This window comes from Bombus pascuorum, chromosome 10 (genome assembly GCF_905332965.1).
Source record: "Bombus pascuorum chromosome 10, iyBomPasc1.1, whole genome shotgun sequence".
Classification (NCBI taxonomy): Eukaryota; Metazoa; Arthropoda; class Insecta; order Hymenoptera; family Apidae; genus Bombus; species Bombus pascuorum.
Genome location: NC_083497.1, coordinates 5,654,121 through 5,681,831, shown reverse-complemented (window position 1 = coordinate 5,681,831; position 27,711 = coordinate 5,654,121).

Below are 27,711 nucleotides of genomic sequence, written 5' to 3'. Positions count from 1 at the left end.
ATTACCTTATAACGTACAACGTTATATACTATTAGCTTATGACGTATAACGTTATATACCATTACCTTATAACTTATAACGTTATACAGTATTAGCTTATGACGTATGACGTTAAATACTATTACCTTATAACGTATAATGTTATATACCATCACCTTATAACGTTTGACGTTACATAGTATTACCTTATAACGTATAACGTTATATACTATTACCTTATAACGTATAACGTTATATACAATTAGCTTATAACGTATAACGTTGTATACTATTAGCTTATAACGTATAACGTTATATACTATTAGCTTATAACGTATAACGTTATATACCATTACCTTATAACGTTTGACGTTATATACTATTACCTTATAACGTATGACGTTATATAGTATTACGGTGAAATGTATAACGTTATATACTATTACGTTATAACGTATGACGTTATATAGTATTACGGTATAACGTATAACGTTATATACTATTACATAATAACGTATAACGTTATATACTATTAGCTTATAACGTATAACGTTATATAGTATTAGCTTATGACGTATAACGTTAAATACTATTACCATATAACGTATAACGTTATATACTATTAGCTTATAATGCATAACGTTATATACTATTAGCTTATAATGCATAACGTTATATACTGTTACCTTATAACGTATAACGTTATACAGTATTAGCTTTTGACGTATGACGTTAAATACTATTACCTTATAACGTATAACGTTATATACTATTACCTTATAACGTATAACGTTATATACTATTAGCTTATAACGTATAACGTTATATACCATTACCTTATAACGTATAACGTTATACAGTATTAGCTTAAGACGTATGACGTTAAATACTATTACCTTATAACGTATTACGTTATATACCATTACCTTATAACGTCTGACGTTATATAGTATTACCTTATAACGTATAACGTTATATACTATTACCTTATAAAGTATAACGTTATATACTATTAGCTTATAACGTATAACGTTATATACTATTAGCTTATAACGTATAACGTTGTATACTGTTACCTTATAACGTATAACGTTATATACTATTACCTTATAACGTATAACGTTATATACTATTAGCTTATAACGTATAACGATATATACTATTACCTTATAACGTATGACGTTATATAGTATTACGGTGAAATGTATAACGTTATATACTATTACCTTATAACGTATGACGTTATATACTATTACCTTATAACGTATAACGTTATATACTATTACCTAATAACGTATAACGTTATATACTATTAGCTTATAACGTATAACGTGATATAGTATTAGCTTATGACGTATAACGTTAAATACTATTACCTTATAACGTATAACGTTATATACTATTAGCTTATGACGTATAACGTTATATACCATTACCTTATAACGTATAACGTTATACAGTATTAGCTTATGACGTATGACGTTATATACTATTACCTTATAACGTATGACGTTATATAGTATTACGGTATAACGTATAACGTTATATACTGTTACCTTATAACGTATAACGTTACATACAATTATCTTGTAACGTTTGACGTTATATACTATTACCTTATAACGTATAACGTTATATACTATTGGCTTATAACGTATAACGTTATATACTATTACCTTATAACGTATGACGTTATATAGTAGTACGGTATAACGTATAACGTTATATACCATTACCTTATAACGTTATATACCATTACCTTATAACGTATAACATTATATACTATTAGCTTATAACGTATGACGTTATATAGTACTACGGTATAACGTATAACGTTATATAATATTAGCTTATAACGTATAACGTTATATAGTATTAGCTTATGACGTACAACGTTAAATACGATTACCTTATAACGTATAACGTTATATACTATTAGCTTATAACGTATAACGTTATATACCAATACCTTATATCGTTTGACGTTATATACTATTACCTTATAAAGTATAACGTTATATACTATTACATAATAACGTATAACGTTATATACTATTAGCTTATAACGTATAACGTTATATAGTTCTAGCTTATGACGTATAACGTTAAATACTATTACCTTATAACGTATAACGTTATATACTATTAGCTTATAATGCATAACGTTATATACTATTAGCTTATAATGCATAACGTTATATACTGTTACCTTATAACGTATAATTTTATACAGTATTAGCTTTTGACGTATGACGTTAAATACTATTACCTTATAACGTATAACGTTTTATACTATTACCTTATAACGTATAACGTTATATACTATTAGCTTATAACGTATAACGTTATATACCAATACCTGATAACGTTTGACGTTATATACTATTACCTTATAACGTATAACGTTATATACTATTACCTAATAACTTATAACGTTATATACTATTAGCTTATAACGTATAACGTTATATAGTATTAGCTTATGACGTATAACGTTAAATACTATTACCTTATAACGTATAACGTTATACACTATTAGCTTATAACGTATAACGTTATATACCATTACCTTATAACGTATAACGTTATATACTATTACCTTATAACGTATGACGTTATATAGTATTACGGTATAACGTATAACTTTATGTACTATTACCTTATAACGTATAACGTTATATACCATTACCTTATAACGTTTGACGTTATATACTATTACCTTATAACGTATGACGTTATATAGTATTACGGTGAAATGTATAACGTTATATACTATTACGTTATAACGTATGACGTTATATAGTATTACGGTATAACGTATAACGTTATATACTATTACATAATAACGTATAACGTTATATACTATTAGCTTATAACGTATAACGTTATATAGTATTAGCTTATGACGTATAACGTTAAATACTATTACCTTATAACGTATAACGTTATATACTATTAGCTTATAATGCATAACGTTATATACTATTAGCTTATAATGCATAACGTTATATACTGTTACCTTATAACGTATAACGTTATACAGTATTAGCTTTTGACGTATGACGTTAAATACTATTACCTTATAACGTATAACGTTATATACTATTACCTTATAACGTATAACGTTATATACTATTAGCTTATAACGTATAACGTTATATACCATTACCTTATAACGTATAACGTTATACAGTATTAGCTTAAGACGTATGACGTTAAATACTATTACCTTATAACGTATTACGTTATATACCATTACCTTATAACGTCTGACGTTATATAGTATTACCTTATAACGTATAACGTTATATACTATTACCTTATAAAGTATAACGTTATATACTATTAGCTTATAACGTATAACGTTATATACTATTAGCTTATAACGTATAACGTTGTATACTGTTACCTTATAACGTATAACGTTATATACTATTACCTTATAACGTATAACGTTATATACTATTAGCTTATAACGTATAACGTTATATACTATTACCTTATAACGTATGACGTTATATAGTCGTACGGTATAACGTATAACGTTCTATACTATTACCTTATAACGGATAACGATATATACCATTACCTTATAACGTTTGACGTTATATACTATTACCTTATAACGTATGACGTTATATAGTATTACGGTGAAATGTATAACGTTATATACTATTACCTTATAACGTATGACGTTATATAGTATTACGGTATAACGTATAACGTTATATACTATTAACTTATAACGTATACCGTTATATACTATTACCTTATAACGTATATCGTTACATACTATTACCTTGTAACGTATAACGTTATATACTATTACCTTATAACGTATGACGTTATATAGTATTACGATATCTCGTATAACGTTATATACTATTACTTTATAACGTATAACGATATATACTATTACCTTATAACGTATGACGTTATATAGTATTACGGTGAAATGTATAACGTTATATACTATTACCTTATAACGTATGATGTTATATACTATTACCTTATAACGTATAACGTTATATACTATTACCTAATAACGTATAACGTTATATACTATTAGCTTATAACGTATAACGTGATATAGTATTAGCTTATGACGTATAACGTTAAATACTATTACCTTATAACGTATAACGTTATATACTATTAGCTTATGACGTATAACGTTATATACCATTACCTTATAACGTATAACGTTATACAGTATTAGCTTATGACGTATTACGTTATATACTATTACCTTATAACGTATGACGTTATATAGTATTACGGTATAACGTATAACTTTATATACTGTTACCTTATAACGTATAACGTTACATACAATTATCTTGTAACGTTTGACGTTATATACTATTACCTTATAACGTATAACGTTATATACTATTGGCTTATAACGTATAACGTTATATACTATTACCTTATAACGTATGACGTTATATAGTAGTACGGTATAACGTATAACGTTATATACCATTACCTTATAACGTTATATACCATTACCTTATAACGTATAACATTATATACTATTAGCTTATAACGTATGACGTTATATAGTACTACGGTATAACATATAACGTTATATAATATTAGCTTATAACGTATAACGTTATATAGTATTAGATTATGACGTACAACGTTAAATACGATTACCTTATAACGTATAACGTTATATACTATTAGCTTATAACGTATAACGTTATATACCAATACCTTATATCGTTTGACGTTATATACTATTACCTTATAAAGTATAACGTTATATACTATTACATAATAACGTATAACGTTATATACTATTAGCTTATAACGTATAACGTTATATAGTACTAGCTTATGACGTATAACGTTAAATACTATTACCTTATAACGTATAACGTTATATACTATTAGCTTATAATGCATAACGTTATATACTGTTACCTTATAACGTATAATTTTATACAGTATTAGCTTTTGACGTATGACGTTAAATACTATTACCTTATAACGTATAACGTTTTATACTATTACCTTATAACGTATAACGTTATATACTATTAGCTTATAACGTATAACGTTATATACCAATACCTGATAACGTTTGACGTTATATACTATTACCTTATAACGTATAACGTTATATACTATTACCTAATAACTTATAACGTTATATACTATTAGCTTATAACGTATAACGTTATATACTATTAGCTTATAACGTATAACGTTATATACCATTACCTTATAACGTATAACGTTATACAGTATTAGCTTAAGACGTATGACGTTAAATACTATTACCTTATAACGTATTACGTTATATACCATTACCTTATAACGTCTGACGTTATATAGTATTACCTTATAACGTATAACGTTATATACTATTACCTTATAAAGTATAACGTTATATACTATTAGCTTATAACGTATAACGTTATATACTATTAGCTTATAACGTATAACGTTGTATACTGTTACCTTATAACGTATAACGTTATATACTATTACCTTATAACGTATAACGTTATATACTATTAGCTTATAACGTATAACGATATATACTATTACCTTATAACGTATGACGTTATATAGTATTACGGTGAAATGTATAACGTTATATACTATTACCTTATAACGTATGACGTTATATACTATTACCTTATAACGTATAACGTTATATACTATTACCTAATAACGTATAACGTTATATACTATTAGCTTAAAACGTATAACGTGATATAGTATTAGCTTATGACGTATAACGTTAAATACTATTACCTTATAACGTATAACGTTATATACTATTAGCTTATGACGTATAACGTTATATACCATTACCTTATAACGTATAACGTTATACAGTATTAGCTTATGACGTATGACGTTATATACTATTACCTTATAACGTATGACGTTATATAGTATTACGGTATAACGTATAACGTTATATACTGTTACCTTATAACGTATAACGTTACATACAATTATCTTGTAACGTTTGACGTTATATACTATTACCTTATAACGTATAACGTTATATACTATTGGCTTATAACGTATAACGTTATATACTATTACCTTATAACGTATGACGTTATATAGTAGTACGGTATAACGTATAACGTTATATACCATTACCTTATAACGTTATATACCATTACCTTATAACGTATAACATTATATACTATTAGCTTATAACGTATGACGTTATATAGTACTACGGTATAACGTATAACGTTATATAATATTAGCTTATAACGTATAACGTTATATAGTATTAGCTTATGACGTACAACGTTAAATACGATTACCTTATAACGTATAACGTTATATACTATTAGCTTATAACGTATAACGTTATATACCAATACCTTATATCGTTTGACGTTATATACTATTACCTTATAAAGTATAACGTTATATACTATTACATAATAACGTATAACGTTATATACTATTAGCTTATAACGTATAACGTTATATAGTACTAGCTTATGACGTATAACGTTAAATACTATTACCTTATAACGTATAACGTTATATACTATTGGCTTATAATGCATAACGTTATATACTATTAGCTTATAATGCATAACGTTATATACTGTTACCTTATATCGTATAATTTTATACAGTATTAGCTTTTGACGTATGACGTTAAATACTATTACCTTATAACGTATAACGTTTTATACTATTACCTTATAACGTATAACGTTATATACTATTAGCTTATAACGTATAACGTTATATACCAATACCTGATAACGTTTGACGTTATATACTATTACCTTATAACGTATAACGTTATATACTATTACCTAATAACTTATAACGTTATATACTATTAGCTTATAACGTATAACGTTATATAGTATTAGCTTATGACGTATAACGTTAAATACTATTACCTTATAACGTATAACGTTATACACTATTAGCTTATAACGTATAACGTTATATACCATTACCTTATAACGTATAACGTTATATACTATTACCTTATAACGTATGACGTTATATAGTATTACGGTATAACGTATAACTTTATGTACTATTACCTTATAACGTATAACGTTATATACCAATACCTGATAACGTTTGACGTTATATACTATTACCTTATAACGTATAACGTTATATACTATTACCTTATAACGTATGACGTTATATAGTATTACGGTATAACGTATAACTTTATGTACTATTACCTTATAACGTATAACGTTATATACCAATACCTGATAACGTTTGACGTTAAATACTATTACCTTATAACGTATAACGTTATATACTATTGGCTTATAATGCATAACGTTATATACTATTAGCTTATAATGCATAACGTTATATACTGTTACCTTATATCGTATAATTTTATACAGTATTAGCTTTTGACGTATGACGTTAAATACTATTACCTTATAACGTATAACGTTTTATACTATTACCTTATAACGTATAACGTTATATACTATTAGCTTATAACGTATAACGTTATATACCAATACCTGATAACGTTTGACGTTATATACTATTACCTTATAACGTATAACGTTATATACTATTACCTAATAACTTATAACGTTATATACTATTAGCTTATAACGTATAACGTTATACAGTATTAGCTTATGACGTATGACGTTATATACTATTACCTTATAACGTATGACGTTATATAGTATTACGGTATAACGTATAACGTTATATACTGTTACCTTATAACGTATAACGTTACATACAATTATCTTGTAACGTTTGACGTTATATACTATTACCTTATAACGTATAACGTTATATACTATTGGCTTATAACGTATAACGTTATATACTATTACCTTATAACGTATGACGTTATATAGTAGTACGGTATAACGTATAACGTTATATACCATTACCTTATAACGTTATATACCATTACCTTATAACGTATAACATTATATACTATTAGCTTATAACGTATGACGTTATATAGTACTACGGTATAACGTATAACGTTATATAATATTAGCTTATAACGTATAACGTTATATAGTATTAGCTTATGACGTACAACGTTAAATACGATTACCTTATAACGTATAACGTTATATACTATTAGCTTATAACGTATAACGTTATATACCAATACCTTATATCGTTTGACGTTATATACTATTACCTTATAAAGTATAACGTTATATACTATTACATAATAACGTATAACGTTATATACTATTAGCTTATAACGTATAACGTTATATAGTACTAGCTTATGACGTATAACGTTAAATACTATTACCTTATAACGTATAACGTTATATACTATTGGCTTATAATGCATAACGTTATATACTATTAGCTTATAATGCATAACGTTATATACTGTTACCTTATATCGTATAATTTTATACAGTATTAGCTTTTGACGTATGACGTTAAATACTATTACCTTATAACGTATAACGTTTTATACTATTACCTTATAACGTATAACGTTATATACTATTAGCTTATAACGTATAACGTTATATACCAATACCTGATAACGTTTGACGTTATATACTATTACCTTATAACGTATAACGTTATATACTATTACCTAATAACTTATAACGTTATATACTATTAGCTTATAACGTATAACGTTATATAGTATTAGCTTATGACGTATAACGTTAAATACTATTACCTTATAACGTATAACGTTATACACTATTAGCTTATAACGTATAACGTTATATACCATTACCTTATAACGTATAACGTTATATACTATTACCTTATAACGTATGACGTTATATAGTATTACGGTATAACGTATAACTTTATGTACTATTACCTTATAACGTATAACGTTATATACCAATACCTGATAACGTTTGACGTTATATACTATTACCTTATAACGTATAACGTTATATACTATTACCTAATAACTTATAACGTTATATACTATTAGCTTATAACGTATAACGTTATACAGTATTAGCTTATGACGTATGACGTTAAATACTATTACCTTATAACGTATAACGTTATATACTATTAGCTTATAACGTATATTATATATTATTACCTTATAACGTATAACGTTATATACTATTAGCTTAAAACATATAACGTTACATACTATTACCTTGTAACGTATAACGATATATACTATTACCTTATAACGTATGACGTTATATACTATTAGCTTATAACGTATAACGATATATACTATTAGCTTATAACGTATAATGTTATATAGTATTAGCTTATGACGTATAACGTTAAATACTATTACCTTATTACGTATAACGTTATATACTATTAGCTTATAACGTACAACGTTATACATTATTACCTTATAAAGTATAACGTTATATACTATTACCTTATAACGTATAACGTTATATACTATTAGCTTATAACGTATAACGTTATATAGTATTAGCTTATGACGTACAACGTTAAATACTATTACCTTATAACGTATAACGTTATATACTATTAGCTTATAACGTATAACGTTATATACCAATACCTTATAACGTTTGACGTTATATGCTATTACCATATAACGTATAACATTATATACTATTACCTAATAACGTATAACGTTATATACTATTAGCTTATAACGTATAACGTTATATAGTATTAGCTTATGACATATAACGTTAAATACTATTACCTTATAGCGTATAACGTTATATACTATTAGCTTATAACGTATAACGTTATATACCACTACCTTATAACGTATAACGTTGTACAGTATTAGCTTATGACGTATGACGTTAAATACTATTACCTTATAACGTATAACGTTATATACCATTACCTTATAACGTTTGAAGTTATATAGTATTACCTTATAACGTATAACGTTATATACTATTACCTTATAACGTATAACGTTACATACAATTAGCTTATAACGTATAACGTTATATACTATTACCTTATAACGTATGACGTTATATAGTATTACGGTATATAACGTATAACGTTATGTACTATTACCTTATAACGTATAACGTTAAATACTATTACCTTATAACGTATAACGTTATATACTATTACCTTATAACGTATAACGTTATATATTATTACCTTATAATGTATAACGTTATATACTATTAGCTTATAACGTATAACGATATACACTATTACCTTATAACGTATGATGTTATATAGTATTACGGTATAACGTATAACGTTATATACTATTACCTTATAACGTATAACATTACATACAATTATCTCGTAACGTTTGACGTTATATACTATTACTTTATAACGTATAACGTTATATACTATTAGCTTATAACGTATAACGTTATATACTATTACCTTATAACGTATGACGTTATATAGTAGTACGGTATAACGTATAACGTTATATACTATTACCTTATAACGTATAACGTTATATACCATTACCTTATAACGTATAACGTTATATACTATTAGCTTATAACGTATGACGTTATATAGTACTACGGTATAAGGTATAACGTTATATACTATTACCTTATAACGTATAACGTTATATACTATTACCTTATAACGTATAACGTTATATAATATTAGCTTATAACGTATAACGTTATATAGTATTAGCTTATGACGTACAACGTTAAATACGATTACCTTATAACGTATAACGTTATATACTATTAGCTTATAACGTATAACGTTATATATTATTACCTTATAAAGTATAACGTTATATACTATTACCTTATAACGTATAACGTTAAATACTATTTGCTTATAACGTATAACGTTATATACTATTAGCTTATAACGTATAACGTTATATACCATTACCTTATAACGTATAACGTTATACAGTATTAGCTTATGACGTATGACGTTAAATACTGTTACCTTATAACGTATTACGTTATATACCATTACCTTATAACGTCTGACGTTATATAGTATTACCATATAACGTATAACGTTATATACTATTACCTTATAAAGTATAACGTTATATACTATTAGCTTATAACGTATAACGTTATATACTATTAGCTTATAACGTATAACGTTGTATACTATTAGCTTATAACGTATAACGTTGTATACTATTAGCTTATAACGTATAACGTTATATACCAATACCTCCTAACGTTTGACGTTATATACTATTACCTTATAACGTATAACGTTATATACCATTACCTTATAACGTATAACGTTATACAGTATTAGCTTATGACGTATGACGTTATATACTATTACCTTATAACGTATGACGTTATATAGTATTACGGTATAACGTATAACGTTATATACTGTTACCTTATAACGTATAACGTTACATACAATTATCTTGTAACGTTTGACGTTATATACTATTACCTTATAACGTATAACGTTATATACTATTGGCTTATAACGTATAACGTTATATACTATTACCTTATAACGTATGACGTTATATAGTAGTACGGTATAACGTATAACGTTATATACCATTACCTTATAACGTTATATACCATTACCTTATAACGTATAACATTATATACTATTAGCTTATAACGTATGACGTTATATAGTACTACGGTATAACATATAACGTTATATAATATTAGCTTATAACGTATAACGTTATATAGTATTAGCTTATGACGTACAACGTTAAATACGATTACCTTATAACGTATAACGTTATATACTATTAGCTTATAACGTATAACGTTATATACCAATACCTTATATCGTTTGACGTTATATACTATTACCTTATAAAGTATAACGTTATATACTATTACATAATAACGTATAACGTTATATACTATTAGCTTATAACGTATAACGTTATATAGTACTAGCTTATGACGTATAACGTTAAATACTATTACCTTATAACGTATAACGTTATATACTATTAGCTTATAATGCATAACGTTATATACTGTTACCTTATAACGTATAATTTTATACAGTATTAGCTTTTGACGTATGACGTTAAATACTATTACCTTATAACGTATAACGTTTTATACTATTACCTTATAACGTATAACGTTATATACTATTAGCTTATAACGTATAACGTTATATACCAATACCTGATAACGTTTGACGTTATATACTATTACCTTATAACGTATAACGTTATATACTATTACCTAATAACTTATAACGTTATATACTATTAGCTTATAACGTATAACGTTATATAGTATTAGCTTATGACGTATAACGTTAAATACTATTACCTTATAACGTATAACGTTATACACTATTAGCTTATAACGTATAACGTTATATACCATTACCTTATAACGTATAACGTTATATACTATTACCTTATAACGTATGACGTTATATAGTATTACGGTATAACGTATAACTTTATGTACTATTACCTTATAACGTATAACGTTATATACCATTACCTTATAACGTTTGACGTTATATACTATTACCTTATAACGTATGACGTTATATAGTATTACGGTGAAATGTATAACGTTATATACTATTACCTTATAACGTATAACGTTATATACTATGTGCTTATAATGTATAACGTTATATACCAATACCTTATAACGTTTGACGTAATATACTATTACCTTATAACGTATAACGTTATATACTATTACCTAATAACTTATAACGTTATATACTATTACCTTATAACGTATTACGTTATATACCATTACCTTATAACGTCTGACGTTATATAGTATTACCTTATAACGTATAACGTTGTATACTATTAGCTTATAACGTATAACGTTATATACTATTACCTTATAACGTATGATGTTATATAGTATTACGGTATAACGTATAACGTTATGTACTATTACCTTATAACGTATAACGTTATATACCATTACCTTATAACGTATAACGTTATATACTATTACCTTATAACGTATGACGTTATATAGTATTACGGTATAACGTATAACGTTATATACTATTACCTTATAACGTATAACGTTATATACTATTAGCTTATAACGTATAAGGTTATATACTATTACCTAATAACGTATAACGTTATATACTATTAGCTTATAACGTATAACGTTATATGGTATTAGGTTATGACGTATAACGTTAAATACTATTACCTTATAACGTATAACGTTATATACTATTAGCTTATGACGTATAACGTTATATACCATTACCTTATAACGTATAACGTTATACAGTATTAGCTTATGACGTATGACGTTAAATACTATTACCTTATAACGTATAACGTTATATACTATTAGCTTATAACGTATATTATATATTATTACCTTATAACGTATAACGTTATATACTATTAGCTTAAAACGTATAACGTTACATACTATTACCTTGTAACGTATAACGTTATATACTATTACCTTATAACGTATGACGTTATATACTATTAGCTTATAACGTATAACGATATATACTATTAGCTTATAACGTATAATGTTATATAGTATTAGCTTATGACGTATAACGTTAAATACTATTACCTTATTACGTATAACGTTATATACTATTAGCTTATAACGTACAACGTTATACATTATTACCTTATAAAGTATAACGTTATATACTATTACCTTATAACGTATAACGTTATATACTATTAGCTTATAACGTATAACGTTATATAGTATTAGCTTATGACGTACAACGTTAAATACTATTACCTTATAACGTATAACGTTATATACTATTAGCTTATAACGTATAACGTTATATACCAATACCTTATAACGTTTGACGTTATATACTATTACCATATAACGTATAACATTATATACTATTACCTAATAACGTATAACGTTATATACTATTAGCTTATAACGTATAACGTTATATAGTATTAGCTTATGACATATAACGTTAAATACTATTACCTTATAGCGTATAACGTTATATACTATTAGCTTATAACGTATAACGTTATATACCACTACCTTATAACGTATAACGTTGTACAGTATTAGCTTATGACGTATGACGTTAAATACTATTACCTTATAACGTATAACGTTATATACCATTACCTTATAACGTTTGAAGTTATATAGTATTACCTTATAACGTATAACGTTATATACTATTACCTTATAACGTATAACGTTACATACAATTAGCTTATAACGTATAACGTTATATACTATTACCTTATAACGTATGACGTTATATAGTATTACGGTATATAACGTATAACGTTATGTACTATTACCTTATAACGTATAACGTTAAATACTATTACCTTATAACGTATAACGTTATATACTATTACCTTATAACGTATAACGTTATATATTATTACCTTATAATGTATAACGTTATATACTATTAGCTTATAACGTATAACGATATATACTATTACCTTATAACGTATGATGTTATATAGTATTACGGTATAACGTATAACGTTATATACTATTACCTTATAACGTATAACATTACATACAATTATCTCGTAACGTTTGACGTTATATACTATTACTTTATAACGTATAACGTTATATACTATTAGCTTATAACGTATAACGTTATATACTATTACCTTATAACGTATGACGTTATATAGTAGTACGGTATAACGTATAACGTTATATACTATTACCTTATAACGTATAACGTTATATACCATTACCTTATAACGTATAACGTTATATACTATTAGCTTATAACGTATGACGTTATATAGTACTACGGTATAAGGTATAACGTTATATACTATTACCTTATAACGTATAACGTTATATACTATTACCTTATAACGTATAACGTTATATAATATTAGCTTATAACGTATAACGTTATATAGTATTAGCTTATGACGTACAACGTTAAATACGATTACCTTATAACGTATAACGTTATATACTATTAGCTTATAACGTATAACGTTATATATTATTACCTTATAAAGTATAACGTTATATACTATTACCTTATAACGTATAACGTTAAATACTATTTGCTTATAACGTATAACGTTATATACTATTAGCTTATAACGTATAACGTTATATACCATTACCTTATAACGTATAACGTTATACAGTATTAGCTTATGACGTATGACGTTAAATACTATTACCTTATAACGTATTACGTTATATACCATTACCTTATAACGTCTGACGTTATATAGTATTACCTTATAACGTATAACGTTATATACTATTACCTTATAAAGTATAACGTTATATACTATTAGCTTATAACGTATAACGTTATATACTATTAGCTTATAACGTATAACGTTGTATACTATTAGCTTATAACGTATAACGTTGTATACTATTAGCTTATAACGTATAACGTTATATACTATTACCTTATAACGTATGATGTTATATAGTATTACGGTATAACGTATAACGTTATGTACTATTACCTTATAACGTATAACGTTATATACCATTACCTTATAACGTTTGACGTTATATACTATTACCTTATAACGTATGACGTTATATAGTATTACGGTGAAATGTATAACGTTATATACTATTACCTTATAACGTATAACGTTATATACTATTTGCTTATAACGTATAACGTTATATACCAATACCTCCTAACGTTTGACGTTATATACTATTACCTTATAACGTATAACGTTATATACCATTACCTTATAACGTTTGACGTTACATAGTATTACCTTATAACGTATAACCTTATATACTATTACCTTATAACGTATAACGTTATATACTATTAGCTTACAACATGTAACGTTATATACTATTAACTTATAACGTATAACGTTATATACTATTTGCTTATAACGTATAACGTTATATAGTACTAGCTTATGACGTACAACGTTAAATACTATTACCTTATAACGTATAACGTTATATACTATTAGCTTATAACGTATAACGTTGTATACTATTAGCTTATAACGTATAATGTTATATAGTATTAGCTTTGGACGTATAACGTTAAATACTATTACCTTATTACGTATAACGTTATATACTATTAGCTTATAACGTATAACGTTATATATTATTACCTTATAAAGTATAACGTTATATACTATTACCTTATAACGTATAACGTTATATACTATTTGCTTATAACGTATAACGTTATATAGTACTAGCTTATGACGTACAACGTTAAATACTATTACCTTATAACGTATAACGTTATATACTATTAGCTTATAACGTATAACGTTATATACCAATACCTTATAACGTTTGACGTTATATATACTATTACCATATAACGTATAACGTTATATACTATTACCTAATAACGTATAACGTTATATACTATTAGCTTATAACGTATAACGTTATATAGTATTAGCTTATGACGTATAACGTTAAATACTATTACCTTATAGCGTACAACGTTATATACTATTAGCTTATAACGTATAACGTTATATACCATTACCTTATAACGTTTGACGTTACATAGTATTACCTTATAACGTATAACCTTATATACTATTACCTTATAACGTATAACGTTATATACTATTAGCTTACAACATGTAACGTTATATACTATTAGCTTATAACGTATAACGTTGTATACTATTAGCTTATAACGTATAACGTTATATACCAATACCTCCTAACGTTTGACGTTATATACTATTACCTTATAACGTATAACGTTATATACCATTACCTTATAACGTATAACGTTATACAGTATTAGCTTATGACGTATGACGTTATATACTATTACCTTATAACGTATGACGTTATATAGTATTACGGTATAACGTATAACGTTATATACTGTTACCTTATAACGTATAACGTTACATACAATTATCTTGTAACGTTTGACGTTATATACTATTACCTTATAACGTATAACGTTATATACTATTGGCTTATAACGTATAACGTTATATACTATTACCTTATAACGTATGACGTTATATAGTAGTACGGTATAACGTATAACGTTATATACCATTACCTTATAACGTTATATACCATTACCTTATAACGTATAACATTATATACTATTAGCTTATAACGTATGACGTTATATAGTACTACGGTATAACATATAACGTTGTATAATATTAGCTTATAACGTATAACGTTATATAGTATTAGCTTATGACGTACAACGTTAAATACGATTACCTTATAACGTATAACGTTATATACTATTAGCTTATAACGTATAACGTTATATACCAATACCTTATATCGTTTGACGTTATATACTATTACCTTATAAAGTATAACGTTATATACTATTACATAATAACGTATAACGTTATATACTATTAGCTTATAACGTATAACGTTATATAGTACTAGCTTATGACGTATAACGTTAAATACTATTACCTTATAACGTATAACGTTATATACTATTAGCTTATAATGCATAACGTTATATACTGTTACCTTATAACGTATAATTTTATACAGTATTAGCTTTTGACGTATGACGTTAAATACTATTACCTTATAACGTATAACGTTTTATACTATTACCTTATAACGTATAACGTTATATACTATTAGCTTATAACGTATAACGTTATATACCAATACCTGATAACGTTTGACGTTATATACTATTACCTTATAACGTATAACGTTATATACTATTACCTAATAACTTATAACGTTATATACTATTAGCTTATAACGTATAACGTTATATAGTATTAGCTTATGACGTATAACGTTAAATACTATTACCTTATAACGTATAACGTTACACACTATTAGCTTATAACGTATAACGTTATATACCATTACCTTATAACGTATAACGTTATATACTATTACCTTATAACGTATGACGTTATATAGTATTACGGTATAACGTATAACTTTATGTACTATTACCTTATAACGTATAACGTTATATACCATTACCTTATAACGTTTGACGTTATATACTATTACCTTATAACGTATGACGTTATATAGTATTACGGTGAAATGTATAACGTTATATACTATTACCTTATAACGTATAACGTTATATACTATGTGCTTATAATGTATAACGTTATATACCAATACCTTATAACGTTTGACGTAATATACTATTACCTTATAACGTATAACGTTATATACTATTACCTAATAACTTATAACGTTATATACTATTACCTTATAACGTATTACGTTATATACCATTACCTTATAACGTCTGACGTTATATAGTATTACCTTATAACGTATAACGTTGTATACTATTAGCTTATAACGTATAACGTTATATACTATTACCTTATAACGTATGATGTTATATAGTATTACGGTATAACGTATAACGTTATGTACTATTACCTTATAACGTATAACGTTATATACCATTACCTTATAACGTATAACGTTATATACTATTACCTTATAACGTATGACGTTATATAGTATTACGGTATAACGTATAACGTTATATACTATTACCTTATAACGTATAACGTTATATACTATTAGCTTATAACGTATAAGGTTATATACTATTACCTAATAACGTATAACGTTATATACTATTAGCTTATAACGTATAACGTTATATGGTATTAGGTTATGACGTATAACGTTAAATACTATTACCTTATAACGTATAACGTTATATACTATTAGCTTATGACGTATAACGTTATATACCATTACCTTATAACGTATAACGTTATACAGTATTAGCTTATGACGTATGACGTTAAATACTATTACCTTATAACGTATAACGTTATATACTATTAGCTTATAACGTATATTATATATTATTACCTTATAACGTATAACGTTATATACTATTAGCTTAAAACGTATAACGTTACATACTATTACCTTGTAACGTATAACGTTATATACTATTACCTTATAACGTATGACGTTATATACTATTAGCTTATAACGTATAACGATATATACTATTAGCTTATAACGTATAATGTTATATAGTATTAGCTTATGACGTATAACGTTAAATACTATTACCTTATTACGTATAACGTTATATACTATTAGCTTATAACGTACAACGTTATACATTATTACCTTATAAAGTATAACGTTATATACTATTACCTTATAACGTATAACGTTATATACTATTAGCTTATAACGTATAACGTTATATAGTATTAGCTTATGACGTACAACGTTAAATACTATTACCTTATAACGTATAACGTTATATACTATTAGCTTATAACGTATAACGTTATATACCAATACCTTATAACGTTTGACGTTATATACTATTACCATATAACGTATAACATTATATACTATTACCTAATAACGTATAACGTTATATACTATTAGCTTATAACGTATAACGTTATATAGTATTAGCTTATGACATATAACGTTAAATACTATTACCTTATAGCGTATAACGTTATATACTATTAGCTTATAACGTATAACGTTATATACCATTACCTTATAACGTATAACGTTGTACAGTATTAGCTTATGACGTATGACGTTAAATACTATTACCTTATAACGTATAACGTTATATACCATTACCTTATAACGTTTGAAGTTATATAGTATTACCTTATAACGTATAACGTTATATACTATTACCTTATAACGTATAACGTTACATACAATTAGCTTATAACGTATAACGTTATATACTATTACCTTATAACGTATGACGTTATATAGTATTACGGTATATAACGTATAACGTTATGTACTATTACCTTATAACGTATAACGTTAAATACTATTACCTTATAACGTATAACGTTATATACTATTACCTTATAACGTATAACGTTATATATTATTACCTTATAATGTATAACGTTATATACTATTAGCTTATAACGTATAACGATATATACTATTACCTTATAACGTATGATGTTATATAGTATTACGGTATAACGTATAACGTTATATACTATTACCTTATAACGTATAACATTACATACAATTATCTCGTAACGTTTGACGTTATATACTATTACTTTATAACGTATAACGTTATATACTATTAGCTTATAACGTATAACGTTATATACTATTACCTTATAACGTATGACGTTATATAGTAGTACGGTATAACGTATAACGTTATATACTATTACCTTATAACGTATAACGTTATATACCATTACCTTATAACGTATAACGTTATATACTATTAGCTTATAACGTATGACGTTATATAGTACTACGGTATAAGGTATAACGTTATATACTATTACCTTATAACGTATAACGTTATATACTATTACCTTATAACGTATAACGTTATATAATATTAGCTTATAACGTATAACGTTATATAGTATTAGCTTATGACGTACAACGTTAAATACGATTACCTTATAACGTATAACGTTATATACTATTAGCTTATAACGTATAACGTTATATATTATTACCTTATAAAGTATAACGTTATATACTATTACCTTATAACGTATAACGTTAAATACTATTTGCTTATAACGTATAACGTTATATACTATTAGCTTATAACGTATAACGTTATATACCATTACCTTATAACGTATAACGTTATACAGTATTAGCTTATGACGTATGACGTTAAATACTATTACCTTATAACGTATTACGTTATATACCATTACCTTATAACGTCTGACGTTATATAGTATTACCTTATAACGTATAACGTTATATACTATTACCTTATAAAGTATAACGTTATATACTATTAGCTTATAACGTATAACGTTATATACTATTAGCTTATAACGTATAACGTTGTATACTATTAGCTTATAACGTATAACGTTGTATACTATTAGCTTATAACGTATAACGTTATATACTATTACCTTATAACGTATGATGTTATATAGTATTACGGTATAACGTATAACGTTATGTACTATTACCTTATAACGTATAACGTTATATACCATTACCTTATAACGTTTGACGTTATATACTATTACCTTATAACGTATGACGTTATATAGTATTACGGTGAAATGTATAACGTTATATACTATTACCTTATAACGTATAACGTTATATACTATTTGCTTATAACGTATAACGTTATATACCAATACCTCCTAACGTTTGACGTTATATACTATTACCTTATAACGTATAACGTTATATACCATTACCTTATAACGTTTGACGTTACATAGTATTACCTTATAACGTATAACCTTATATACTATTACCTTATAACGTATAACGTTATATACTATTAGCTTACAACATGTAACGTTATATACTATTAACTTATAACGTATAACGTTATATACTATTTGCTTATAACGTATAACGTTATATAGTACTAGCTTATGACGTACAACGTTAAATACTATTACCTTATAACGTATAACGTTATATACTATTAGCTTATAACGTATAACGTTGTATACTATTAGCTTATAACGTATAATGTTATATAGTATTAGCTTTGGACGTATAACGTTAAATACTATTACCTTATTACGTATAACGTTATATACTATTAGCTTATAACGTATAACGTTATATATTATTACCTTATAAAGTATAACGTTATATACTATTACCTTATAACGTATAACGTTATATACTATTTGCTTATAACGTATAACGTTATATAGTACTAGCTTATGACGTACAACGTTAAATACTATTACCTTATAACGTATAACGTTATATACTATTAGCTTATAACGTATAACGTTATATACCAATACCTTATAACGTTTGACGTTATATATACTATTACCATATAACGTATAACGTTATATACTATTACCTAATAACGTATAACGTTATATACTATTAGCTTATAACGTATAACGTTATATAGTATTAGCTTATGACGTATAACGTTAAATACTATTACCTTATAGCGTACAACGTTATATACTATTAGCTTATAACGTATAACGTTATATACCATTACCTTATAACGTTTGACGTTACATAGTATTACCTTATAACGTATAACCTTATATACTATTACCTTATAACGTATAACGTTATATACTATTAGCTTACAACATGTAACGTTATATACTATTAACTTATAACGTATAACGTTATATACTATTTGCTTATAACGTATAACGTTATATAGTACTAGCTTATGACGTACAACGTTAAATACTATTACCTTATAACGTATAACGTTATATACTATTAGCTTATAACGTATAACGTTGTATACTATTAGCTTATAACGTATAATGTTATATAGTATTTGCTTATAACGTATAACGTTATATAGTACTAGCTTATGACGTACAACGTTAAATACTATTACCTTATAACGTATAACGTTATATACTATTAGCTTATAACGTATAACGTTATATACCAATACCTTATAACGTTTGACGTTATATACTATTAGCTTATAACGTATAACGTTATATATTATTACCTTATAAAGTATAACGTTATATACTATTACCTTATAACGTATAACGTTATATACTATTTGCTTATAACGTATAACGTTATATAGTACTAGCTTATGACGTACAACGTTAAATACTATTACCTTATAACGTATAACGTTATATACTATTAGCTTATAACGTATAACGTTATATACCAATACCTTATAACGTTTGACGTTATATATACTATTACCATATAACGTATAACGTTATATACTATTACCTAATAACGTATAACGTTATATACTATTAGCTTATAACGTATAACGTTATATAGTATTAGCTTATGACGTATAACGTTAAATACTATTACCTTATAGCGTACAACGTTATATACTATTAGCTTATAACGTATAACGTTATATACAATTACCTTATAACGTATAACGTTGTACAGTATTAGCTTATGACGTATGACGTTAAATACTATTACCTTATAACGTATAACGTTATATACCATTACCTTATAACGTTTGAAGTTATATAGTATTACCTTATAACGTATAACGTTATATACTATTACCTTATTACGTATAACGTTACATACTATTAGCTTATAACGTATAACGTTATATACTATTACCTTATAACGTATGACGTTATATAGTATTACGGTATATAACGTATAACGTTATGTACTATTACCTTATAACGTATAATGTTATATACCATTACCTTATAACGTTTGACGTTATATACTATTACCTTATAACGTATAACGTTATATATTATTACCTTATAAAGTATAACGTTATATACTATTAGCTTATAACGTATAACGATATATACTATTACCATATAACGTATGACGTTATATAGTATTACGGTGAAATGTATAACGTTATATACTATTACCTTATAACGTATGACGTTATATAGTATTACGGTATAACGTATAACGTTATATACTATTACCTTATAACGTATAACGTTATATACTATTAGCTTATAACGTATAACGTTATATAGTATTAGCTTATGACGTACAACGTTAAATACTATTACCTTATAACGTATAACGTTATACACTATTAGCTTATAACGTATAACGTTATATACCAATACCTTATAACGTTTGACGTTATATACTATTACCTTATAACGTATAACGTTATATACTATTACCTAATAACGTATAACGTTATATACTATTAGCTTATGACGTATAACGTTATATAGTATTAGCTTATGACGTATAACGTTAAATACTATTACCTTATAACGTATAACGTTATATACTATTAGCTTATGACGTATAACGTTATATACCATTACCTTATAACGTACAACGTTATACAGTATTAGCTTATGACGTATGACGTTAAATACTATTACCTTATAACGTATAATGTTATATACCATCACCTTATAACGTTTGACGTTACATAGTATTACCTTATAACGTATAACGTTATATACTATTACCTTATAACGTATAACGTTATATACCATTACCTTATAACGTATAACGTTATATACTATTAGCTTATAACGTATGACGTTATATAGTAATACGGTATAACGTATAACGTTATATAATATTACCTTATAACGTATAACGTTATATACTATTACCTTATAACGTATAACGTTATATAATATTAGCTTATAACGTATAACGTTATATAGTATTAGCTTATGACGTACAACGTTAAATACGATTACCTTATAACGTATAACGTTATATACTATTAGCTTATAACGTATAACGTTATATACCAATACCTTATAACGTTTGACGTTATATACTATTACCTTATAACGTATAACGTTATATACTATTACATAATAACGTATAACGTTATATACTATTAGCTTAAAACGTATAACGTTATATAGTATTAGCTTATGACGTATAACGTTAAATACTATTACCTTATAACGTATAACGTTATATACTATTAGCTTATAATGCATAACGTTATATACTATTAGCTTATAATGCATAACGTTATATACTGTTACCTTATAACGTATAACGTTATACAGTATTAGCTTTTGACGTATGACGTTAAATACTATTACCTTATTGACGTATAACGTTATATACTATTACCTTATAACGTATAACGTAGTATACTATTGGCTTATAACGTATAACGTTATATACCATTACCTTATAACGTATAACGTTATACAGTATTAGCTTATGACGTATGACGTTAAATACTATTACCTTATAACGTATTACGTTATATACCATTACCTTATAACGTCTGACGTTATATAGTATTAGCTTATAACGTATAACGTTATATACTATTTCCTTATAACGTATGACGTTATATAGTATTACGGTATAACGTATAACGTTATGTACTATTACCTTATAACGTATAACGTTATATACCATTACCTTAGAACGTTTGACATTATATACTATTACCTTATAACGTATGACGTTATATAGTATTACGGTGAAATGTATAACGTTATATACTATTACCTTATAACGTATGACGTTATATAGTATTACGGTATAACGTATAACGTTATATACTATTACCTTATAACGTATACCGTTATATACTATTACCTTATAACGTATATCGTTACATACTATTACCTTGTAACGTATAACGTTATATACTATTACCTTATAACGTATGACGTTATATATTATTACGATATCTCGTATAACGTTATATACTATAACCTTATAACGTATAACGTTATATACTATTACCTTATAACGTATAACGTTATGTACTATTAGCTTATAACGTATGACGTTATATAGTAATACGGTATAACGTATAACGTTATATAATATTAGCTTATAACGTATAACGTTATGTAGTATTAGTTTATGACGTACAACGTTAAATACGATTATCTTATAACGTATAACGTTATATACTATTAGCTTATGACGTTCAACGTTATATACTATTACCGTATAACGTATAACGTTATATACTATTAGCTTATAACGTATAACGTTATATAGTATTACCCTATAACGTATAACGTTATATACTGTTACCTTATAAGGTATAACGTTATATACTATTACCTTATAACGTATAACGTTATATACTATTAGCTTATAACGTATAACGTTATATAATATTAGCTTATAACGTATAACGTTATATAGTATTAGCTTATGACGTACAACGTTAAATACGATTACCTTATAACGTATAACGTTATATACTATTAGCTTATAACGTATAACGTTATATACCAATACCTTATAACGTTTGACGTTATATACTATTACCTTATAACGTATAACGTTATATACTATTACATAATAACGTATAACGTTATATACTATTAGCTTATAACGTATAACGTTATATAGTATTAGCTTATGACGTATAACGTTAAATACTATTACCTTATAACGTATAACGTTATATACTATTAGCTTATAATGCATACGTTATATACTATTAGCTTATAATGCATAACGTTATATACTGTTACCTTATAACGTATAACGTTATACAGTATTAGCTTTTGACGTATGACGTTAAATACTATTACCTTATAACGTATAACGTTATATACTATTACCTTATAACGTATAACGTTATATACTATTAGCTTATAACGTATAACGTTATATACCATTACCTTATAACGTATGACGTTATACAGTATTAGCTTATGACGTATGACGTTAAATACTATTACCTTATAACGTATTACGTTATATACCATTACCTTATAACGTCTGACGTTATATAGTATTACCTTATAACGTATAACGTTATATACTATTACCTTATAAAGTATAACGTTATATACTATTAGCTGATAACGTATAACGTTATATACTATTAGCTTATAACGTATAACGTTGTATACTATTAGCTTATAACGTATAACGTTATATACTATTAGCTTATAACGTATAACGTTATATACTATTACCTTATAACGTATGACGTTATATAGTATTACGGTATAACGTATAACGTTATGTACTATTACCTTATAACGTATAACGTTATATACCATTACCTTAGAACGTTTGACATTATATACTATTACCTTATAACGTATGACGTTATATAGTATTACGGTGAAATGTATAACGTTATATACTATTACCTTATAACGTATGACGTTATATAGTATTACGGTATAACGTATAACGTTATATACTATTACCTTATAACGTATACCGTTATATACTATTACCTTATAACGTATATCGTTACATACTATTACCTTATAACGTATAACGTTATATACTATCAGCTTATAACGTATAACGTTATATACCATTACCTTATAACGTATAACGTTATATACTATTAGCTTATAACGTATGACGTTATATATTATTACGATATCTCGTATAACGTTATATACTATTACCTTATAACGTATAACGTTATATACTATTACCTTATAACGTATATCGTTACATACTATTACCTTGTAACGTATAACGTTATATACTATTACCTTATAACGTATGACGTTATATAGTATTACGGTGAAATGTATAACGTTATATACTATTACCTTATAACGTATGACATTATATAGTATTACGGTATAACGTATAACGTTATATACTATTACCTTATAACGTATACCGTTATATACTATTACCTTATAACGTATATCGTTACATACTATTACCTTGTAACGTATAACGTTATATACTATTACCTTATTACGTATGACGTTATATATTATTACGATATCTCGTATAACGTTATATACTATTACCTTATAACGTATAACGTTATATACTATTACCTTATAACGTATAACGTTATATACTATTAGCTTATAACGTATGACGTTATATAGTAATACGGTATAACGTATAACGTTATATAATATTAGCTTATAACGTATAACGTTATATAGTATTAGTTTATGACGTACAACGTTAAATACGATTATCTTATAACGTATAACGTTATATACTATTAGCTTATGACGTTCAACGTTATATACTATTACCGTATAACGTATAACGTTATATACTATTACCTTATAACGTATGACATTATATAGTACTGCGGTATAACGTCTGACGTTATATAGTATTACCTTATAACGTATAACGTTATATACTATTACCTTATAAAGTATAACGTTATATACTATTACCTAATAACGTATAACGTTATATACTATTAGCTTATAACGTATAACGTTATATAGTATTAGCTTATGACGTATAACGTTCAATACTATTACCTTATAACGTATAACGTTATATACTATTAGCTTATGACGTACAACGTTAAATACTATTACCTTATAACGTATAACGTCATACAGTATTAGCTTATGACGTATAACGTTAAATACTATTACCTTATAACGTATAACGTTATATACTATTAGCTTATAACGTATAACGTTATATAGTATTACCCTATAACGTATAACGTTATATACTGTTACCTTATAAGGTATAACGTTATATA